Here is an 11,209-nt window from a genome sequence, read left to right as displayed (position 1 = left end):
CAGAATGGTGTCGAAGGCACCGCTGGAAGGCAAGGCGCCACTCTCTGGACGCGCTCCATCCACTCCTGATAGCACAGAATGAGACTAGGATGGCCCTGATAAACCATAGAATGAGAGTAGGATGACCCTGATAAATCGACAGAGAATTCTCTGGAAACCAAGTGGCGCCTGTAATACCTGGACTGGGCAGAGCCTGGTGATGATCAAGTCTCAGGTAGGACTCATTAGCTGTCCCTCCAGCTCCTGTCCCCCTCTCCCCTTCTTGCCCTTCTAGATACCAGGGAAATCCCTGCTCTTGGTCAGCAGCCAGGGGGTCACACAGGCCACCTACCATCTGTGTGACTTGGGCAAGTGTCATCACCTCTCTGAATCTCGTTTTCCTATTCTGTAAAGTGCAGATAATAATCGTAACTAACTTCTTGGTAACTAACTTCAGATGACATCCTGCACATACAAGGCTGAGGCCAGTGCTTGGCATAGGGCACACATGCAGTTCAGCCAGCTCCCTTTCCTCTGCACCTCCTGAGGCCCCATCTACCACTCTTGTTCAGTAGTGAGATGCTAGAGATTCGGCGGGGGGCGGGGGGGGGTGCCTGTGTGTATCTCCCACAGGCTCTCCCTGTTCTGGTCTCTGGCCCTGGTGCTATGCATGCATGAGAGCAGGGTGCAGTCTGGCTACTGCTTAACCTCATTTGAAGCATAGCCGGACAGACTGCTAACATGCCACACCTGACTCATGTCAAGCGTTCACCCTTCTCTGCACTGTCTGCTTCTTTCTCTTACCCACGTGCAAGCAATTAAGGAAAGCAACTGCCTGGAGGCTAAAGCAAACAAGGGAAGCATGGCAAATTGTTCCCTAGCTCACCTACTGGAAGGGCCTGACTTGCTGTACAGAAGCCCCTCAGGCTCCTAAAGGACAAATACTGAGACTGACAGGCACAAAAGATGAGGCTTTGAGGGCTGGCTGCAATGCCCATCAGCACGGGCAGGGGGTAAGGAGCCCGCCCTCTCACAGTTTGGAGTCAATCCCTGTCTTACCTGCTCCAGCCCTTAGCACAATCAGTGTTTGGCAGGATTAGCAACAAATGTACATTCAATAGAAATCACAGGAGATGAAGTGCCTTGTCAGAATCCCTCGGGAGTGGGCGAGAAGCAGTGGGCTGCTGGGTATTCTAAATCTCTGCTGTGCCACTCTTGGTTACCCTTTCTGAAACTCCCTAAATATCCTCGGGCGAGACCTCTCTGTCAGCAACTAGTTTCTGGAAAAGGGAAGAACCTGATTACATCACCTGTGACCATCAGGGCAAACAATTCAGAATTAACGTTCGTGGAGCAAATGGATAAAACAGCTGTACTCAGTCTCATTCACTGTGGATTTATCCCAGGACGCCATTTCGTTTGTAAAATTAATTAATTCGGTCACTCATTTAACAAATATGTATAGAGACAGGCACTAAGTTAGGTACCTGAGAAACAAAGATTCATGCATTCTGTCAACAAATATTTACTGAGTGCCTGTTTTTTGCAAGGCACTGTTCTAGGTACCAAGGAGCCCTGGTGACACAGTGGTTAAAGTGATCGACTGCTAACTGAGAGGTCGGTGGTTCGAAACCACCAGTAGCTTCTCGGGAGAAAGATGTGGCAGCCTGCTTCTGTAGAGATTTACAGCCTGGGAAGCCCTATGGGGTCGCTGTAAGTTGGAATCAACTCAGTGGCAGTGGGTTTTGGTGTTTTGGTTCTGGGCACCAGAGACATGGTGTGAGCGAAGCAAAAAAAAAAAAAAATGGCGACCAGTTAGCATCGCTGGTGTTTAGTGCGATGAAGAGACATAAAGCAGGGTAAGAGAGTAGGACATAATAATAATAAAAAAAAAAAAAAAACCAAACCCGTTGCTGTCAATTCCCACTCATAACAACCCAATAGGACAGAGGAGAACTGCCCCATAGGGTTTCCAAGGAGCAGTTGGTGGATTTGAAATGGAGGGTGCTATTTTAGGGAAGGCCTCTCTAAGGGAGCGACATGTGAGCAGAGACTGAAATGAAGGAAGGGAGCAAGCCACGCATGGATCTGGAGGAAGGGCTTTCCTGGCAGTTGGGGACAGTTCAAAAGTCCTGAGGAGGGAACAGCTTGGCGTGTTCAAGGAGAGGCAAGGTGCTGTGGATTGAATTGTGTCCCCCAAAAATGTGTTGTAAATCCTATACTTGTGGTTACAGTCTCATTTGGGAATAGGATTTTCTTTGTTATGCTAATGTAACAGTGTAGAATGTGTCTTGAGTCCATCTCTTCTGAGATATAAAAGGAGCAGACTAAGCAAGGAAGAAAAGCAGGGATGGAAGAAGAGAGATGCCAAGCCACATGGAGATCGCCCAGGAGCAGAAGCTCAGAAGAGACAAGGACCTTCTTACAGAGCAGACAGAGAAAGCCTGCCCCTAGACTTGGCACCCTGAATTCAGACTTCTAGCCTCCTAAACTAAGAGAAAATAAACTTCTGCTTGTTAAAGCCACCCACTTGTATTTCTGTTACAGCAGCACTAGATAACTAAGACACAAGGAGACGAGTGGGCCTGAGTGAGCAAGGAGGAGAGAGGTGGAGATGAAGATGGAGAGGAAAGCAGGGGCCGTGTCATCAAGGGCCTTGGAGTTTCTCGTAAGTGTGAAGAGAAGCCATTAGCAGGTTTGTAGTAGAGGAATGGCGTATGATTGTTCACATTGTTGAAGAATGACTGGCTGCTTTGTAGCAAGTCAACTGTTGGGTGGCAAGTGTGGAAATATGGAGCCAGTTCGGCGCTATTCCATGGTACAGATGAGAGATGGGAGTGGCTGGACTAGAGTGATAATGGTGGGGGTGGTAAGAGGTGGTCAGGTTTGGGAGATGTTAAAAAAAAATGGTAAGATTCAGTCCCTGCTCTCAAGGAACTCACCAAAAAAGAGACAGAGAAAGGAGAAAACCAACTATAATATAATGAGAAACATGGAAGAAAGGAATTGCAAGCTAGGTTAAATGGGAGCACCCCAGAAGAACTTTTACGTGGTGCAGCTGGAGAAGGTGTTAGAGAAGGTGACATCTGAGCTCTGTTTTGAAGGAGAAGTGAAATTCCACCAGATGAAGGAGAGTAAAAGGAAGGTTATTGCAGGTGGAGGAAACAGCTTAAGTGAAGGCTGGGGAAGGTGGATCTGCAGCGTGTGCTCAGAAAGGTAAGTCCTGGGGGAGGGGTGGATGACAGGCCTGGAAAGGTGGTTTGGAACTGGACTGTGAAGGAGTTTGAATGCGATTTTCTGGAGTTTGTACTTCATTCCATAGGCAATGGAGAGTCTTTGAAGGTTTTATGAGTGTGAATAGGCCATAAGTGGAACTGTATTTTTGAACATAACACTGATGCATTGGGAGAGTGAACTAGTAAAAACTGAAGGCAAGATCTGTTAGGAATTCAGGTTCATTCATTCACAAAAATGACAGAGTGCCCACCATGTACTAGGCATTGGGAATACAGTACATAAGCCAAGCACTGTGCCTTCCTTCATGGAGATTAAGCCTGGTGGGGCGGTAATAAGGACTAAATGTAGAGGCTGAGTCAAAGGCAGGAAATATTTCAGAAATATCATCATCATGACATGGAAAATCTTGGATGTGGAAAATGGGAACTTGCGTCACTGATTGTGAGACTTAATGGAAAACGGTAACTACAAAGTATCCTGCCATGTAGAAATCACTTAAAAACAGTCCTTTGGAATCATATATACCTTTATAGCTTTAAAAATATTTTCACATGAAGTCTCTCTATTTGCCTTTTGAATGTTACACCAATGCTAACTATCAAGTAATCACATGTAGTCATATAATTGACTATATGACACTTGGTGAAAAATATGCAAAAGACGACCTCTTTTGGAGCGCGGGAAAGACACCCCCAGCACACAAGAGCACTTAAATAGAGAAGACAGGTCTGGGACCACGACGTCCACCTAGAGAGAACTATGGTGCTTAGCTGTCTTAAGTCCCATTTCTAAGGGAATCCATTCATAAGAAGTAAACCAGGGTTAAGGTCAAAATTCCCAAAAGGTACACCGATCTCTCATTTAACGTATCTCAGCTTGATAATGTCATGTCCTTGTAGCCGACTCCTTTCAAAACTGTTCTCCTCTCCTGGCCAAGATTATATGTCATGTTTAGAGTCTTGAAAAAGGTTGTAGAGCATTTGCACGGCGGTGCTTGAATTAATTCTCTGTGACGTTTCTCGTCTAGCTCGTTCCTTTCTGTTGTTGCCAGAATCAAATTTTGCACTTAATCTCCCCCTTGTCTGCAGACGACAAAATCTCTCTGTTAGGTTTCAGAAAGCTGGGATTACAAAATGTTCTTATGGCTTTAAGTCCTCTGTGGTGATTGGGGAATTCAGGAAGGGATTGGATGAGGATTTTTTTTACGGGGGGGGGGGGGGGGCAGGGGGTGTACCAGTCAGTGGATTATTAAATAGGGGATTCTTTTCCAAAACAGAGCTGAATATTTATCACTTAAGAGGATTCCAAGATTTTTAAAATAAAAAGAAAAGGGGTCTGCGTTACAAGGGCATGTGTATTTGTCAAAACTAAACTGTACACTTAAAACTGTACAATTCACTGTGTGCAAATTATAACTCAATAAAAAGAAAACTCAAGCAAGCAGGACAGAACATAGAAATAACCATACGGACAAGGAGAACCAACTCCTGGAACATCTTAGGGACATGAATTATGATTTTCAAAAAAGTAGCAACTGATCTCAGATAATAAGAGGCTCTGCCAGTGAGGCCACGGTTATCACATGTATCCTATGTAGGCCGCTGGCCTTCTGTGGTTTTGTGAGTACAGTCTGTATCCCAATCCTAGCTAGCAAGTTCTTTGTTTCCTGGTTACAAGGACAAAGGAGAGAAAAAGCATAGATGGGGGAGATTCTATCCCCGACCATGACAGTGAGTGGTTAAGAGCTACAGCTACTAACCAAAAAAGTCAGCAGTTTGAATCCACCAGGTGCTCCTTGGAAACACTGTGGGGCACTTCTGCCCTGTCCTGTAGGGTCGCTAAGAGTTGGAATCAACTCGACAGCAACAGGCTTGGTTTTTTTCATTTACTGTTAACTGATTGCCTAGAAGTTACCATTTTCTTTTAAGAAGAGGACGTCTGATCTCCCCACGTATGAGAACATGTTTGCATCGCCATCATTCTCGTTCATAATATCCGTTCCTTTCTTTCCCTAATCCAGAGCAGTTCTCAGCCTCTTTGAGATCCTGACTGAATGCAGGAAGTGATCGCCCCAATGCATTACTCCTTTAGTACTGAGGCCACACATCCCTGTACTCTGGCAGCGTAGAAACATACGATAAGTAGCCAGCACACCAGAAGTCACTCATTACATCCCTGTGGTTTCCATTAGCTGAAGTGCAACCCATGTTCAGGTGACCTAACGACACTGCAACCACAGCGGCCTCCTTTATTAGCTGTCTCCCCCCGCCAGACTGTGCGTTCCATGAAAGCAGAGACAGGGTTTGTTTTATTCACTACTAGATACCCAGTGCCTATGCCGTGGCTGACGTATGAGACTATGCTCATAGTAGGTGCTCAACTAATCTTTAGTGAATGAATAACACATTCAAAGAAGCAAGATAGTTCCTGTTTTTGTAAAAATTAGTCCCCTGTGTTTGGACTTAGTGGGAGGAAAGGACATTAAAAGAAGATGCTACGTGGTTTGTTTTGCTCTTCTCCTTTGGACAGATCATTTCAGTTGTATACAGATACACAACCTGGATCCTGAGTGACTAACAAGCGGAAAGGTACATGTGACCTTTAAAGGCAGGGCGTGTTTTTGCCACAGGCAGGAGGGTTCTGTGTTTTAATTGCCTGGAGGTTCCATCCAAAATCAGAGTCAGCCAACAGTGCAGTCTGTGCACAGGGCAGTTACATCTGCCATGGCACTTGGAGTGGTGCCTGGCCCTCCACCAAGCAGACCTCCTGGAACTGAGTGGTTGGAAACAGACTGGGTTTGGCAAAGGAAGCTCATGTTGCTGCAGGGAAATACAGAGCTACTCAGGAAATAACCTAAAATAAGATCCTTTCAACAGACCTAAGTATTAGCTGAGGAACGGGAGGCACGGGGGAGCTCAGAGATAGAACTATTTACCAACCAGTGTGAGAGTATTTCAATATTTTAACAACTGAAAGGCAATACCAGAACATGACAGCTTACTTCCAGCCCTAAGCACTGAGTTTGAGTTTAAGTATTAGTAGAGCTGTCCCCACCACAGGATGTCTGAGACACCTCAGCTTCTGGGAAGCTGTCATTCCCAGGATGTTGGCTGGGATATGTAGGGAATACCTTTGCAAGGACATCCCAACATTGTAATTCTAAAGGGCCCTGCTCATCTTACAGAGTTCTCAGATAATTTTCCTTTAACGAGAATGACATCACTGACCTCCAGGTAGATTCCAGGTGACTGCCCTATCTGGGGAACAATCATTTCCGTAGGCACATGACTTACTTTTACAGAGAGAAATCCAGAGACCTTATCAGGCAAATCTCTACTCTCACAGCTCTGACACAGCCAGCCCTGTCCCTGTGCCGTGTGTAACCCAGCAACAAGGACGTGCACGGGGACCAGGCCGAGTGAGGAAGTCGAAGTTCTGGAACTATACTATCCAAAGACACTCCGCCTTTAATGGCAAAAGGCTTTTAGAAAAGACCTGGCAAATTCTCTGCCCTTTCCACTTCACTTTCTGTTCTCTTTTTATCTGCCTTCAGCATTTCCAATTAATCTTGGAATGAGAGCCGAAGGCAAGACGCCAGTAGTGCCTGAGGAATGCTAAAGAGCAAACCCACCCAGGGAAACAAATGCCAGCAAGGGACCCCACAACAAAGAGACAGACACTGCGAGCAACTCTCCTGTTACCACGAGGCTTGCGAGGCGTGTGCGCAGGTCTCCGCATTGGCACCATCTGCCAATTCCTCAGGAGGACAGAACAAACCAGTGAGGCATGAAGAGTAGATTATGTAACACTCGAGGATTGCTGTTTTTTAAGAGGAAACAAATGGAACAGATTGATTTGCTTGTCAGAGACATGTCACTAAAGGAGACCCATTCCCTTCTCTTCCAAAAGGTCCTCATTAAAGAGACATGATCTCACAGATTCAGGAAATGTGAAACCACAATCCACACCATTCATAACTGCAAGTCCAACTTCCGGAGTTACCCTGACAAATCCTATTCATGTTCTCCTGCCTGAAAAGGGACTATTCATTCAGCTACCACCTGAAAGGCACCATCATGGCAACGAACAGAATTGCCAGTTGGCATCCTTGAGGCTCAGGACCCGTGTGCTCTGCCTGAACTCTCTTGCTTCTGGGGAAGCAGCAGCTAATTCTGTGACCAAACCAAAAAAACCAAACCCAGTGCCGTTGAATCGATTCTGACTCATAGTGACCCTATAGGATAGGGTAGAACTCTCCCATAGACTTTCCAAGGAGCGCCTGGCGGATTCGAACTGCCGACCCTTTGGTTAGCAGCCGTGGCACTTAACCACTATGCCACCAGGGTTTCCAATTTTTGTGACCAGTGGGGTCATATTTACTATTCAGAGCTCCAAACAAGGGCTTTCAAGGGGCAGAAATGTGTTCTCTAAAATGCACGCACCAGGAAGGAGAAGTCATTGCATTTCTGGTATTCCTTTGCCATTGCCAGGCTTTTCTCAAAATGTCCGGCACAGTAGTTTTTAGAGTATGCTGGTTATAATAACCAGAACCTACTGCCATGGGTCCATTCCTACAGGTTCCAGCATCTCTGTAAGATACCAAGATTTAGATATTGTCTTTAACAAGTATTCAGTGAAGCCTACTGTACCAGATATTTTCCATTTGTCCCTCCAAACCCCGTTTTCCATGCTTCTCCATCCTGCTCTCTGCCTTGGAGTGCTGACCTGTATGGGCTACATCAACTCCCTTGCCCTCTATCTTCTAGGGGAGTTCTACGAACAAGAGGCGGCAGCGGCAGGAGACTGGAGGGCAGGGGGACAGTGAGGGTGAAGGATTTATTCCCCCAGTTCCATCCCTGCTGGACCACACCAGGTAGGTTGCGTCTTTCGAAAAAAAGGTCACCGCTCTTCTCAAAGAAGCCCTCGCCACACAATTCTCTCTTTCTCGAGAGAGTTTCTGTAATTTCTTCCTCCCTCAACCTTCAGAGCTGAGGTTGGTAAAAGCTCTAGCTTTACGTGCCCCCTGGGTAGTTCACGATCCCTTATGGTTTCTCTACACTCTGCCCAAACCTTTGTAAATAGTCCCTTTATTAAGCCCTCTTCTAATTATCTAATTTGAAAGTACCATCTGTTTCTTATTGGGACCCTGAGTGATACACCTACCACATGTAGCTGTCTGTTCTAAGCCCTGTATCACATTAACAAAAAAAAAAGTAACAAAATAATATGATATGCTACTACTTTAGTTATTCTCAATGTTCACCTTTTCCCAAGACTATAATAACAACTTAAAGATACAACCTAATTCTGCTTTACAACATAATTGTGCAGTAGAGTTTGTAAGAGCTAAATATAATTCAAAGAACAAGCTTTTCATGCCATCAAAATTCATGTTAACAACTATAAAGAGAACTACAGAACTGATGCCCCTGACTTGAGATTGAACAAAAAACATACACCATTATCTTAAACCAATTCGATAAACATTTAAAAGCCCAATTAATATATAATGTATGTGGCCAACAAGGCAGTAACCTCTCAGTGAAGAACAACATAGACATAACCCCTGGCATTGTCAAACTTATTCTTGTATTATGCAATAAAACCAAAACCCACTGCCGTGGAGTCGATTTCGACTCATAGCGAACCTTTAGGACAGAACAGAACTGCCCCACAGGGTTTCCAAAAAGTGGCTGGTGGATTTGAACTGCCGACCTTTTGGTTAGCTGCCAAGCTCTTAACCGCTGTACCACCAAGGCCCCATGCAATAAATGTGCTCCTAAAAACTCAAATGCAAAATGTATTTTTATAAATCAACTAAGATGTTGCATCATCATGGGACGGTTCCTAGTATTTGAATCATAATTTTGTGAACTAACCACCTTTTGATCTTTGGAAACAATCCAGACATTCATCCATCCAGCCAGCTTCAAGTGCAATTTATCTTTAGCCTGTAGGGAGGATTGGTCTTCTGTGGTGTTCCTGGAATAGCAGAAATTGTGGAATGAAACTTCAAGGAGAGATAAGGAAACTACCATTTATAAAACACAGAATGCTAGGCAATTTACATCTGTTAGCACATTTAATCCTGGAAATAAACACATATTCCATCATGCCCTTATTTTCTACTTCTCAAAATTAAAAAACAAACAACGAAAATTAGTAGGGCAGGTGTGGAATTCAAAATCCTTTTTTTTTTTTCTGAATGAAAAAGCCAGGCAAAATATTATTCAGTGCAGGACTATAAAGACCACGTTACTCCCAGCTTCAATGGCTTCCCACTGCTCTTAGGATCAAGTCCAAAACTCTGTACACGGCCAACGTTTCCGGCTCACCGGCTCAGTTTTCTCCATCATCCAGGCTGCTTCGCACTTGAAGGCCTTTGTGCTGGTTGTTCCTTGGTCTGTCTGCAAACTCGTCCATTCCAGACTCACACTTGACCTTGGGTTCCTGCTCGGATATGTCACTTCCTGGGGACCCTGAAAAATGGAAGTCAGGCCACTGAACTGTAAAATTTTGCTATATACATTTACCACAATTTTTTTTTTTTTAATAGGAAGGTCAAAAGAACCACGTTTGACTTTCTAGGTCTTCCCCTTCTCTCTCCCCCTGGCCCTGGAGTTCCAGGTCCAAAGAATGTCGGGAAGTTCTAGAAAGTCTTCTGCTTTCTCCCCTCCTCAAGCGCATACACAGGCGGTCCACGACCCAGTGTTCCAGCCCAGTGAGAAGATACAGGTCCTAAGGGTCCCAACGCTAGAACATTCCTTGAGCCTCGTGCCAGCAGTCTCACGTAGTGTGAGTGGGCCACGTGACTCGCACAGGCTGCGCTTGCGCAGAACGATTATTCACAGGCGTCTCAGACCCCGCCCGGATGTTGCGCCTGCGCATTTCGCTTGAAGGCGAGAGGTGTGTCAGGATGGTTTTGACAGGCGTGCACTGAGCACTGCTTACTGGCTGGCATTGAAGCGCATTATTTCACCAAAAACTCCCAAGGACTTTGTGTAGTAGAGATTAATATCTCCATTTTAGAAATGAGGAAACAGGCCACCTGCGGTTTTTGGAACTTGCCTGAGGGCACAGGTAATGGCAGTGCTGGGACTTGAACATCTGTTTCTCTGGCTCCCAGACACCAAAGCTCCCTTAGGCCTGAGCTCATTCTTCAGAAGTAAAGCTTTTTAAATGGTACAACCACTGTGGAAAACAGTTCGGTGGTTTCTCAGAAAACTGAACGTAGAACTACCACATGACCCAGCAATCCCAATCCCAGGTATATACCCAGAAGAAGTGAAGGCAGAAATGCAAACAGGAACATGCCCACCAGTGTTGATTGTGGCACTTTTCATAAGAGCCCCAAAGTGGAAACAACTGAAAGAGACATTAACAAATGAATGTATAAACGGAACGTGGTATATACACACAATGGAATACTACTCTGCTATAAAGAGAAATGAAGTCCTGATGCATGCCACAACACGGATGAACCTGGAAAACATCATGCTGAGCGAAGTCAGTCAGTCCCAAAAGGACAAATACTGTATGTTCTCACTTACGTGAAGTAAACAATTATATAGAAACCAAAGATTATTAGTGGTTACCAGACGTGGGAAGGAAGAGAAAGGGAGAATTTATGCTTAGGGGGTATTACGTTTATGTTAATTGGTGGTGGAATCATTTGGAAAAGGACAGGGAGAATGGGTACACAACTTGAAGAATATAAACAATGTCACTAAATTGCACTTGTAGAAATTCTTGAGCTGGTGTATGTTCTGCTATGTATATTTTCACCATGATAATACTAATAAAGTAGAGCATGAGTTTCCTAAAGTGTGTTCCCCATTGGGAGGGAGTTCTCTCACTTCTCCTACCCTAGTAACCCCGAACCAGATGCCTCTTGGGTTCCTGTCCTGGCTTTAGGACCTTGGGCAAATCATGCCACTGCTGAGCCAGTTTCAGCATCTATAAAATGAAGACAATATTGTCTGCTTTCCATTAC

At 45.0% G+C, this 11,209-nt stretch overlaps 1 long non-coding RNA gene across 1 annotated transcript; it reads left to right on the top strand.

Moving 5' to 3' along the window:
• The first annotated feature begins 143 nt into the window (after nucleotides 1-143).
• LOC126065338 (uncharacterized) lies at nucleotides 144-8,013 on the top strand. Its single transcript, XR_007514837.1, has 3 exons — nucleotides 144-214; nucleotides 2,527-2,647; nucleotides 7,983-8,013. It is a non-coding gene; the product is annotated as an uncharacterized LOC126065338 (long non-coding RNA).
• Nucleotides 8,014-11,209: the final 3,196 nt, after the last annotated feature.

Source organism: Elephas maximus, chromosome 22 (assembly GCF_024166365.1).
Source record: "Elephas maximus indicus isolate mEleMax1 chromosome 22, mEleMax1 primary haplotype, whole genome shotgun sequence".
NCBI classification, from domain to species: Eukaryota; Metazoa; Chordata; class Mammalia; order Proboscidea; family Elephantidae; genus Elephas; species Elephas maximus.
The sequence above is the reverse complement of the archived record's forward strand: the minus strand, read 5'-3'. Positions and strand labels throughout refer to the sequence as shown.